Raw genomic sequence first — 12147 nt, forward strand, 5'->3', positions numbered from 1 at the left:
GCCAACTTTTTCCTCAATGTACCTTATAGATTTCAGTCTGATGTTGAGGTCTTTAATCCACTTAGATCTTACTTTTGTACATGGAGTTAGGCAGAGATCTGAGCCCATTTTTTTGCATGTAGCCGCCCAGTTTTGCCAGCATAATTTGTTAAAGAGGTTTCTCTGCTCCACTTCACTTTTCTTGCCCCCTTATCAAAGATTAGATGCTCGTATGTTTGGGGGAAGTTTTAATAATTAGGTCTGGAGAGATTTCTACCAAGAGCCACTCAGTTCTGAGATTTGTTTGTGTGTCTCTGGGATTACGGCTGTTAAGGAGCTTAATAAGTAGCTGGGGAGGGAGGGTGGGAGGGTCATTCATGAGTGGCATCTCAGGGTCCTGTTCGGGGTGGGGGAGAAGAAGGACCTGCTCTTCCCCTATCCCATGAGGCCCGGTGTGTGTCTTCGTGATGATAATCCTATCACTGCTGGCCCATACCTGGATTTTCCAATGAATTTTGGAAGATGGGGCCCACCTGGATTCCCAGGGAACAGGCAGAGGGACAGCACCCACTCCCATCTAGGGTAGCCCGGTGAAGGAGGCCTAATGCAAAGTCCAGAGGCATTTCTGCCGAGAGCCGCTCGGTTTTGAGATTTGTTTGTGTGTCCTTCAGTATCTTGCTATTTCTATGTAGAATTTCTTTCCCTTTTGTAGATATCCAGCTGGTTTAGTGGAAATGAATTCTTTCAGCAAAAAAGCCCTTTATTGCACCTTCAAATCTAAGTGATGTGGCCAGAGTTGTTGCTCAATGGTTAAGTCTACGCCTTGTATACAGGAGAACTGGGTTCAAGCCCCAGCACTGAAAAATCAATCTGAGTGATAAATGTAGCTGTGACAAATATTCTCGGTTGGAGATCTTTTTCATTCAGCACTTTGTATATATCATGACATTCCCTTCTAGCCTGTAGAGTTCCCCACCCCACCTCCCGCACTGTGACTTACAAGGATGTTCATAATAGTCATTCAAATAGCCAATATTACAACACCAATCCCACTACAAGTGTGACCTCTCTATCAGTTACCCCCACACACCCCAGCCTGCTCCCTTAGCAAGAACTAAATCATTTATTTTATGTTGTTTGTTACTACATATATCTATCTCATAATGGTCTTACTTAAGTTATGGTCTGTAGGATAACACTGTTCTATCCTTCCTGCATAACCTCAGGAATAGTTGATAATTTATTGGACTGAGGAAAAGAGAAAAACACCTTAAGAGGTATCTTGCCCTTGAGCAGTCAGGAAGGGCTTTCTTATGTTGATTTGGCTACCTGACTGGGTGGAGTGTCAGCCCAGACTAGAAGGGAGCTGGAGAAGGAGAGAGCAGGGCTGAAAGATGGACTACCAAGACTAGCAAGGGGAACATGTGCTTGAGAGAACCTAGGCCCTCCACAACATAAGTTCTTCTATGGGATAAACTTCCTTGTAATAAACTGCCACTAAGATCAACCGGCCTGGCCCTCGTCTCTTCCTTCATCTGCCCTTGGCCAACAGCTGTCCCGATGCAGGCCACACACAGCGGCTCTAGGGCACCGAACGCGGGCCGTGAGATAGAGCCGTCCAGAGAGCCCGTGAACACACAACCTTCTGCGTGCATAGTTTTTTACAATGGTCCAAGAATTAGCTGAGCTTTCTGGTGCTATTATTTTCGCTGAGTTTAGTAGGCTTCTGCACAACTATCACCTCTCATTTTTTTCCCATTTTTTATAATTTTATTTACTGAATCACCGTGAGAGCAGTTACAAAGCTTTTGGGTCTAAGTCTCGGTCATACAATGAAACACCCGTACCTTCACCAGTGCCCATTCTTCACCACCAAAAACCCCAGTATACCCTCATCCCACACCCTCCCCCCACCTGTGGGGTAGATGATTTCCACATTACTCTCTCTCTACTTTGATCACATTCAATATTTTGACACCATACCCACCATTATTATTTGAGATTTTACCCCAACACTCAGATCTGCTGAAAAGACAACAGTAGACAATTTGTTTTCTATTGTTGGTTATGAATAACATATGATGTCGCGTGGCTGCAGTAGTGGCCACGCGATTTTGAAATTCTGAAATTTTAACACTTAAATCTGGAGAGATTTCTGCCAAAACCTGCTGGGTTCTGAGATTTGCTCTTGAGTCTCTGTGACCATGGCTGTTAAGCAGCTTAATCAGGAGCCAGAAAGGCCGTTCGTGGTCGATGACTTGGGGTCTCGTTGGGGTGGGGAGGACAGGACTGGCTCCACCCCCATCCTGTGAGGCCCAAAATGTCTCGTCACTGCGGTCCAAACCTGACTGTCCAATGGCCTCTGGAGGATGATGGCCACCGAGCTGCCAAGGGGGAGTAGGCGGAGGGACAACACTCTTTCGCCCCTGGGGTGGCCAGGCGACAGTAACCTACTGTGGGGTCTGGACGCATTTCTGCCAAAAGCCACTGGGTTTCGAGATTTGTTTCTGAGTCTCTGGGATCATGACAATTGAGCAGCTTGATCAGGAGCCAGAGAGGCCGTTTGTGGGTGGTGACTTGGGGTCTCGTTGGGGTGGGGAGGACAAGACCGGCTCCACCCCCATCCCATGAGGCCCTGCTTGTCTCGTCACTATGGGCCCAAACCTGACTGACCAGTGACCTCTGGAGGATAGTGGTCACCGGGCCGCCAGAGGGAAAAGGCCAAGGCACGGAACCTATTCCCACCTGGAGTGGCCCAGTACCAGAAACGTACTGCAGGAACAGGATGCATTTCTGCCATAAGTCTTTGGTTTCTGAGATTTGTTTCTGAATCTCTGGGATCATGGCCGTTAAGCAGTTCGATCAGGAACCAGAGAGGCCATGCCTCCAATTATATAGCTGAGCTGGAGGTGGTTTGTGGGTGTGTTTCCCACATACCTAAGTTTTGGCCGTTTTCTTTCCTGGTAAACTTTGCCCCAAATTTTTGGGGTCTGGCCAAAGGCACAGCAGCAATTTTGGGGTATCTGGAAGTCTGAAGGCGCCATCAGGCTGCTGATGCACTCACCTCACAGGTACAGATTAACCTGCTGGTGGCACCATACCCCCTCTCCCCTCTCATTTTGTGTTCTTACTTTGCTGTCAGCACTGTGAATTTTCAAGATATCATGGTCACATGCTCTAACAGCTCCTCTGCAAACAAACAAACCAAAAAGAATTCCAGGGGACAGGGAGATAGCTCAAAAGGCTGGAGCACATGCATTGCATGTGAGACCCTGAGTTTGACTCCTGGCACAACCTGGCTCTCTGAGCACTGCTAGGTATAACCCTGGTATCCACCGACACTTCACCAGGACTGAGTATCAAACTGTGGGGCACTTACTGCTGAGCCAAGTGTCACCAGGAGAGAGCTCAAGACCCCTGAGCACTGTTAGGGTGGTCTTCTTCCCAGCCCTCCAAGAAAAAATTCTACTCCCGGGTGAATGCACTACAACAGGAGAGTGAATTCCTTGACACAGGCGACATTGGGTTTGGTCTCTAGTACTAGACACACACAAAAATCATTCTGCCCTTTTTTTTTATTTCTTGGAATACCTCTAATGGTGTCCCATATAATCCATGCTATCTTTATTGTTTCTCTTTTTTTTATTATTGAATCACTATGGGAAAAGTTACAAAGCTTTCAGGTTTAAGTCTCTGTCATGCAATGATCAAACACCTTTCCCTTCATCAGTACTGATTTTTCACCCCCAAGAACCTCAATATACCCCTCCTCCCACCCCTCCCAATGCCTGTGAGGCAGATGAATTCTAATTAACTATCTACTTTGACTGCATTCATTATTTCAACAAAAGATGCACCATTATTGTTTAGAGTTTATACCAAACAGAACTGCTGAAAAGGCACAGTGAAATAATTTGTTTTCTACAGCTGGTTATGAGACCCATATGATGTTGCACAGCTGCTATTGAGGCTGTGTGATTTTGGACTTCAGATATTTTACTTATTAAGCCTAGAGGGATTTCTGCCAAGAGCCAGATAATTACGAGATTGGTTTCTGTTGCTCCGGAGCCATGGCTGTGCCGGAGAGCAGCTTGTGGGGGGCAACTCGTGACTTCAGTAGGGCATAAAGGATGAGCTGGGAATGCCCCCCTTCCCATGAGGTTGCAGTTGCCCCATCACTGCCGGCTCATACCTGACTTTCCAAAAAGCTCCAAGGCAGCCGCCATCTTGCTGCCCAGGGGGAAAAAGGCGGAAGGGAGTGACACCCCTTCCCTCCCAGGGAGGCATGGTACCATGGATTAACACATAGTCCATTCATTTTTCTGCCGCAAGCTGCCAGGCTCTGCATTAAGTCCTTGCGCCTCCAGAGCCATAGCCGTCTGTTTCTCATTCTTTTTGAATGAAAAAGATGGTCTTACTGGTCTCTGAATGGCTTTCATTGCTCTATCTTCATGCTCCCAGATTCCATTTTCAGTTTCCTCTATTTGACTATTTACTGCCTCCATTTTTAATGGGGGGGGGGGGTGTGGGGAAGCCTCCCCAGCAAGCAAGCAGTGCAAGGGACTAGGGGTCCACTCCTAGAGATACGTGGCACAGTTATATAAGCCTGGATGGTTCAATGCTCAGGCCCAGGCTGCTGAGGACCACAACTTGAAGTGTTCAAGGGCCACCTGGACTATATTCAGTTATGCTTGGGAGGCCATGTGGTGCTGGGGATAGAACTCAGGGCCTGGTACATGATCTTCATGCACACCAGTCCTTTGAACTACCTTCCTACTATATTAAGTTCAACTATTGTCTTTTGTTTGGACTCTTGTGCTTTTTCTTTGTTTAAGTCTCTTCCATTGATTCCATTTCACTAAGTATCATTATGACAGAGAGCAAGGGGACTTGTCTTGCAAACAGTAGACCTGTGTTCCATCCCCAGTACCACATATGGTCCCTGAGCACCTCCAGGAGTGATCCCTGGAGCACAGAGTCAGGAGTCAGCCTTAAGCACTGCTGGGTGTGATCCAAAAACAAACTCCCCCCAAAAGACTATAGTTTTACGTCACATTCCGGTAATCTGAGTATCTCTTTTGTAATAGATATTCTCAGACTGTTGTCTTAATCCACATGTGCAAGTAGTTTCCTTCATCATCTCATTACATCAGGAGCTCCAAATATAGTTCTGAGTCTGGGAGGGGGGCTGGGGAACCCTAAAGGGAACACATACCCCTTAAGTCACAGGGGTATGGGTTCATATTTTCCAGTGAATTACAATATCCTTAGGTAAGATATGAATGGCTGAGGGACATCTGTGCACCATGTCTGAGCAGACTTAGGAGGCCATCTTACTTTCCTGGATAGTAGCTGGGAAACCACATGGGGTGTTATGCCTGAGTTCAACCAGGTTGGCCCCAAAACTAAACAAAAAGTTATATTTCCACTATAATGTCTTTATTCTTTAACTAAATAGCACTATGTACTTGAAAAATAAAAGTACACACTTTCATTTAAAAGTAATTTATTATTGGGTCTGAAGAGACAGCACAGCAGGGAGGGCACTTGCCCTGCATTCAGCCAGCCCAAGTTTGATCCCTGGCATCCCAGACATCCCCTGAGTCCCAGAAGGAGTAATTCCTAAGTGCAGAGTCAGGAGCAAGCTCTGAACACTGTCAGGTGTGGCCCAGAAATGAAACAAAACCCAAAAAAGCAATTTATTGTTAAAAAGCTCTGACAATCATCTGAGCCTTCAGACAGTTGTAGTCCTTTTGTGACAAACCATCAAAAGGCATATCTGTAATCTCAGCAAAGAGAAGAGCAATATATCAGGTATGTTTACCTGTCTTATTATCTTTCCCCAGCCCAAATGTAGCCTCCAGAAATTCAAGGGATCATATTTCATATTTCCCGGGCATTCCCTCTGCTCCTACCCGTGACTGAGAACATTTACCAAGCACCTCTGTAGTTACTTCACTCTTCCAGTTCTTCTATAAGGATTATTTTGTTTCATCTTCACAGTTTTCTCACAAATGAGAGTACTGAGGGCCAGAGATGACTACATGGCTGAGGTCACACCACTAAACAGTACCAGAGCTATGATGATAGCTCCGTCTTCAAATAAGCCACTTAGTGGTAAACTTGGTGACAGCAATCAGCCCAAGACACAAGTGGGACAGGTGTGCCGGAACTGCTCCTTGATCAACTGAGCCATTCCCAGGGCCAAACCTCGGGCCAGGGTGGAGAGCCAAGATACACATAACAAGGAAGTCAAAGGGCTTGTACTCCCCACCCCCCACCCCTGAGGCCCACATTTGTGTTTCTCAAGGTTCCTACACAGTCTCCTTAGCTGCGTGGCATTATCCCATCCTGTGCCAATTTAGGCATCAGCCCCACTCCATCCCACATTATCTAAGAACCTTGAGCAAATGGGTATATATAGAAACTCAAAGCTGATTCCTTTTGACGCAGAGTCCCCTTGAACTGATTCTTGATCACCTGAGATAGAGTCCCTCCCTCTCGCCTCCTGCTTTCAGTGCTGTGTTTTCCTTTCAGGGCCTGTCAGGCAACTTTGGGATATAGGAACAAGACTCCTGCCAGCAAGCCCTGTGTGACAGAACTGCAACAGAAGCCTGTCACCAGCAAACCCCAGGCCAACGACAATCTTCATCACTCCACATCATTCTGACCCATTCTTCCACTGTCACCACTTTGTGCCTCCTGTGACCCAAGAACTTTACTTGGTGTCTTTAGTGTTTATCACTTAATCCTTGTGAATATGCTGTGAGCCTCGCAATATAGTGTCCAAGTTCAGAATCCTCACCTTGCTGGGGCCGGAGAGATAGTGCAGTGGGTAAGATGCTCACTTGCCTTGCATGTGGCTGACCTGGGTTCAATCCCCAGCATTTCATATAGTCCCCCTGAGCACCGCCAGGAGTAATTCATGAGGGCAGAGCTAGAAATAACCCCTGAGCATCTCTGGGTATGACTAAAAAAAACAAAGCAAAACCAAAAAATGAAAATAAAGTAGAAATGTACAGAAATTAGCCATCTCTAGAATGTGGTTGTGAAAATTTTCCACCCACCCAAGTCCCCCACTCCCAGTGACAAGTTACAACAAACATTAAAAACTGACTTGATGCCGAGGTAACTGAAAAGGGGATCAGGTGTGGGAAAAGGGGTACCCAGCTCTGTATAGGAGCCTCAGAAATAACTTTGTTACCTGTTGCCCTGAACATTTTCATGCATCTTTCTCTCTACCTCACCTTTAGCCATAGACCCAATCTTCTGGTGTAAATGACCTGAAGTAATTGTGTTCCATTTTAGGGGACATTTCTACAAGGCCTCAACTTGTCCTATTTTCTCACTACTAATGTTTCCTTTTGGTTTGCTTCTTTTCGGGGGGGAGGTGTCTTTTTGGCTTTTTGGGCCACAACCAGTGGTCACTTAACTCCTAGCTCTCTGCTCAGGATTCAGTCCTGGTGGTGCTCAGGGTGCTGGGGATGGAACCACAGTGAGCTGTATACAAGGCAAGCACCCCATTTACCCACTATACTATTGCTCCGGCCCCTCTTTTAGTTTGCTTTTGGTTTTTTTGTTTTGTTTTGCTTTGCTTTTGGGGTCACACTGGAGATGCTCGGGGTTACTCCTGGGTCTGTACTCAGAAATCACTCCTGGTGCTCGGGGAACCATATGGGATGCTGGAAATCAAACCCGGGTCGGCTGCGTGCAAGGCAAATGCCCTACCCTCTGTACTATCACTCCAGTCCGTTTTTTGGTTTGGGGCTCACACCAACTTGCTTAGGGGATACTCCCCCAGTTTAGTACTAGGTATTATTCCTAGAGGTGCTCAAGGGACCACAAGATACAGAAGAGCAAACCCAGGCCTCCTACATGCAAGCACACGTTCAAAATACTCTTTGAGCCACCTCTCCAACCCTATTGAGAGGTCACACCACTGCTGGGACCAAATTCAGGGCCTTGCATATGCTGAACATATATTAGTCTATTATTTGAGCTATCTCCGTGACCCCTCACTGATAATGAGAATAAAATAGCTAGATGGAGATGCAGCAATAGTCCAGTGGGCAGGGCAATAGTCCAGGAGGTAGGGCAATACCTGCAGCCAACCAGGATTCAATCCCTGGCATCCCATATAGTTCTCAAGTACCTCCAGGGGTGATCCTTGAGCACAGAGCCAGGAGCAACACCTGAGCATTGCTGGGTGTGCCCCGCCCCCCAACCCTCACCTGCAAAAAAAAAAAAAAAAAAAAGCTTGAAAAAAAGAATAGCTTGAAAAACCTGTTTTTAGTCTCCCAGAAAATATATGCTCAGTCTCAGGGACCAAAGAGATAGTACAGCGGGATAGCTAGCAAACCTTGTTCCTGGTCTCCCGGGGAACATATGCTCACTTTCTACCTCTCTAGAAATGCTTGAGGGGGTGCTTTCAGATTTTGAAAGACAAAGCGGTGAATAATACCCACCAAATGATCTCAGCATTTCCTGAGAAACCCAGTTTCTTACCTCTCCATGATCGCTGTACTCCTGCAAAGGAGTTCCAGAGTGTACAGGGACTGGGCAGGGACTGGGCTCCTGCCCTCTCTCTCCCCCCTCAGCTACTCCATCATCTGACCTGCCTTCTAGTTATAAGGATTCTCAAAGGTTCCCTTCCTAGGAAGGAAGTTCCCAAGCTCCCACAGAGTTTAGGGAGTTTGGGAACTACGGGAACAGAAAACCTGTTCAAAAGAAAATAATTAGATCTTGAAGACAGGGCTGGAATTTGAGTTATCTCTGGAAATTCAGGGAATGGCACTTAAGTTAGTAGGGAGGTGACAGTATCGGTGAAATCAAAATGTTTTTAAAGACTGGCATGCATCCATATTGGCTTGGAGCAAGTCACAAATTTAACCAGTTTCCTGCTTGTCAACTTGTCTCTATTCTTCCCAGGACAGAACGATACCTCTGTCATAGAAAGTATTAAAGCCTTTAAGTCTTACTCATAAATCATAGCTAAATAATTAACATCTAATTTCTGAGAAGTGACTTCACACTGATCAGGAAGATCTGATGTTTCATCCTCCACCTCCCCGCTTCACACCGGATTAAGGAAATTTCTAAACAGCCCTTTCTAAACAGTCCTGTAATAGCACAAGTTACCAGTTTGTAAAAAGTTGAAACCTAAAGAAAGCAAACTTGGAGCAGGAGTGATAGCACAGCAGGTAGGGCATTTGCCTTGCACGCGGCCAACCCAGGTTTGATTCCCAGCATCCCATATGATCCCCGGAGCACCGCCAGGAGTAATTCCTAAGTGCATGAGCCAGGAGTGCAATGTGGGGTGTGACCCAAAAATCAAAAAAACAAACCCCACTATTTAATCACTTCCTCTCAGCATCAACTGCTGTTGCCCTCCCCACACTCTGACCTAAAGGCACAAACCCAGGCACACCCACCCCCAAACACTGGTGCCCACTCTCAACTCGTGACAGCAACATGAAAACAATCACCACCTTGGTTCACATATGTATTGTGAAGGATTTAATCCCACCTGTCCTTTACTGTACATGAGTCCTCAGAGTTTTCATGTGTGTCTCTGTCATGTGTCTCCTCTGCAATTCTATGGAGAAAGAGAAAAACATGAAGCAGAGGCTCTGATGGCTATGAAAATAATTTCCTATTTGTTTTGGGCAGGAAATGAGTCAGATAGGCTACCAAAAAAGCCCTAAACCATTCTGGAAACTGAATATGATGCTCAGGGTTATGGCATAGAGGCACTGGGCAAACCAGAAGGAAAGTCATGTCACCAGAACACGAGAAGACTGTGTAATGACAAGGCTTTTGACATTGTAGAGAGTTGTTGAGGCTCTCCTGTCTCAGGGCCAAGGAGGCTCCCTTTCCAGAAATTCTTACCACACCAATTTTGGGCATCCTAAGGCCACTAAGACACAGAGATGAGCAAAAACGGGCACACACACACAAAAAAAACTTACACCCAGCTCATTTGGGGAGAAGTCATGTACATTAAATCAATGAAGGAAAAAGAAATATTTGGGCCAGAAAGATTGCTCAAAGGGTTGCAAGTATATGCTTTGCATACTCAAAGGTCAGGTTTGATCTCTGACACATGACTGTCCCCTCCTCCACGGCATCATCAGGGGTAGCCCTGTTGATGCTTACCACTGCCAGGCTAAGCACTGAACCATCAGTTCAGTGGCTAAATATCACTAAGAGTGGTCCCTGGACATTCTGAGCACTGCTTGGGAGTACCCCATCTTCCAATAGCATTTGGGGCTCTGCCCTTGCCTTCATGCAACTAACCACAGCATTGGCAAGTAATTTTCTCATAATAACAAATGAAATTGTAGCTTAACTGACACAGAACCAATCTCGTAGGTTCCAATTTAAAGTTACCCAATCTCCCAACTATGAAACCTCCAAGGCCACGGTATATGAATATCCCTAAAAGTGTCCTGAACAGGGCTGGGGATGAAACTCAGCAGTGAGGCACATGCTTTGCAAGCATGTCATCTGGATTTTATCCCCTATGTCTAAAGAAAAAAAAAAGAAAGAAAAGTGACTGAATAAAACTCTCCATTATCCTCAATCCACATAGGGGTGTAACTAAACCAGCCCTTCAAGTTTGTGAGGGGATGAGAAAAAATATTCCTATTTCCTCATGTTTATCTGCACTGCCTGGCTCAGAGCCCTTAGGGATATTAACTCTAGATTTCAGAAAAGAGGCAGTCCGATACAGGCAGCAAGACTTCCACATCATGTCCCAGGCTGCCACCATCTTGGCTACATTATTCCCTTTGTTTCCTTGCCCTTGAACAGACCCAGAAGGAGTCACCAAGTCATGGAAAGTTCCACTTCTACGTAAGTAAGAGTGTGGTTGAGCCTAAGAGGAGCCTCAGGGCAAGTTCTCCTCTCCCAGCCTGCATCTGCGCATCCCACACTGAGCACTAACTCACCTTGATGGTAGCCTTCCCTAGGTCTCTGACCCTCTAGGTGATAAGCAACCCCAGAGCACAGGCAAAGAAGTGAAACCCAGCCTGAGGGGGAAGTATGGGAAGAAGCATTCTCAGAGGGGAGAGAAGTAAATGCAGGGTGAAAGGAAATTCTGATTAAAAGACACGGCCTTTAAAGGGCCTCCTCTACCACAAATGTCAGAATGATTTCATCTGTTCTTGAAATGGAATGCACCCCTCCGAAAGGCAGAGAAAGCAAGCAAGCATTGACTATACTGTTGATTTCAGAGAGAGGTGAGACTCAAACTGTGGGTAACTGGAAACGCCAAGATTCCATTGCCTTCCGGAACCTAGACATCCAGGTGCAACTCAGTAAGTCTCAAATAGTGTTGAGATACTCTGCTTCCAGCTGGTCCAAGATAAAACCTATAGGATTTTGGTTTTTCGACTGTTTGGTTTTTGTTTTTTCTTAAAGGGAGGAGGGTATCCCAAGTGGTGTTCTGGAGGCCGGCTACTGCACGCAAATCTCAGCCAAAGTGAACATCACTTCAATGTGAAGGTCTGAGGGTGCAGTTCTGTTCAGGACCTGCAGTGCTGAGGACTACCCAGACCACTCTGGCAATGCTGGGAATTGAACTCAATTTTTAGCTGAAATTATAGATAATTCTATGATTGATGATTGAAGAACCATTTTCCCCTCTGCAGCTAAGTAATGAAGAACACATCTGGATTCAAATTCTGCCTCTAGCACGCCAGCTGTCAGGCCCTGGTCAAATGACTGCCCCATTGCCCCTATCCTGCCTTCTATGCTGTTAGAAAGCACAGTGAACACTTACCATGCAGGGGAGATACAATCACGAAGGTGGTTTTCCAGGGCGAGGCTTATCCATTGCACTCCGGATGTGCTGACCCCTGCAATTTTCCCAAATGTGGGAATCTCAACTGAATAATTTGTGGTAGTGGGGGACTGCATTCATGCTCTCCCCTGAAAAAAAAAAGAACAAAGTTCAGTGAGGTCACTCAGTGAAAGCAGAACACTCACTGCCCAGCATGTATTAATTGCTCCATTAGTATATGATTACTTGTCCCAATTGTACCCATTGTACTATAATTATAAAACATCCTATTTGTGGCTATTAGTATTTTACATTGCAATATGTACATACAAATTCACTGGTCCAGTGGAAGAGCTATGCATGTAGCCACCCTGGGTTTGATCCCT

The 12147-nt window shown here is 46.0% G+C and overlaps 1 non-coding gene across 1 annotated transcript; it reads left to right on the forward strand.

The window, feature by feature from the left end:
* The first annotated feature begins 11753 nt into the window (after positions 1-11753).
* LOC130044608 (U1 spliceosomal RNA) lies at positions 11754-11913 on the forward strand. The gene has a single exon (XR_008795457.1). It is a non-coding gene; the product is annotated as a U1 spliceosomal RNA (small nuclear RNA).
* Positions 11914-12147: the final 234 nt, after the last annotated feature.

Source organism: Sorex fumeus, unplaced genomic scaffold, assembly GCF_029834395.1.
Source record: "Sorex fumeus unplaced genomic scaffold, SorFum_2.1 ptg000122l, whole genome shotgun sequence".
NCBI classification, from domain to species: domain Eukaryota; kingdom Metazoa; phylum Chordata; class Mammalia; order Eulipotyphla; family Soricidae; genus Sorex; species Sorex fumeus.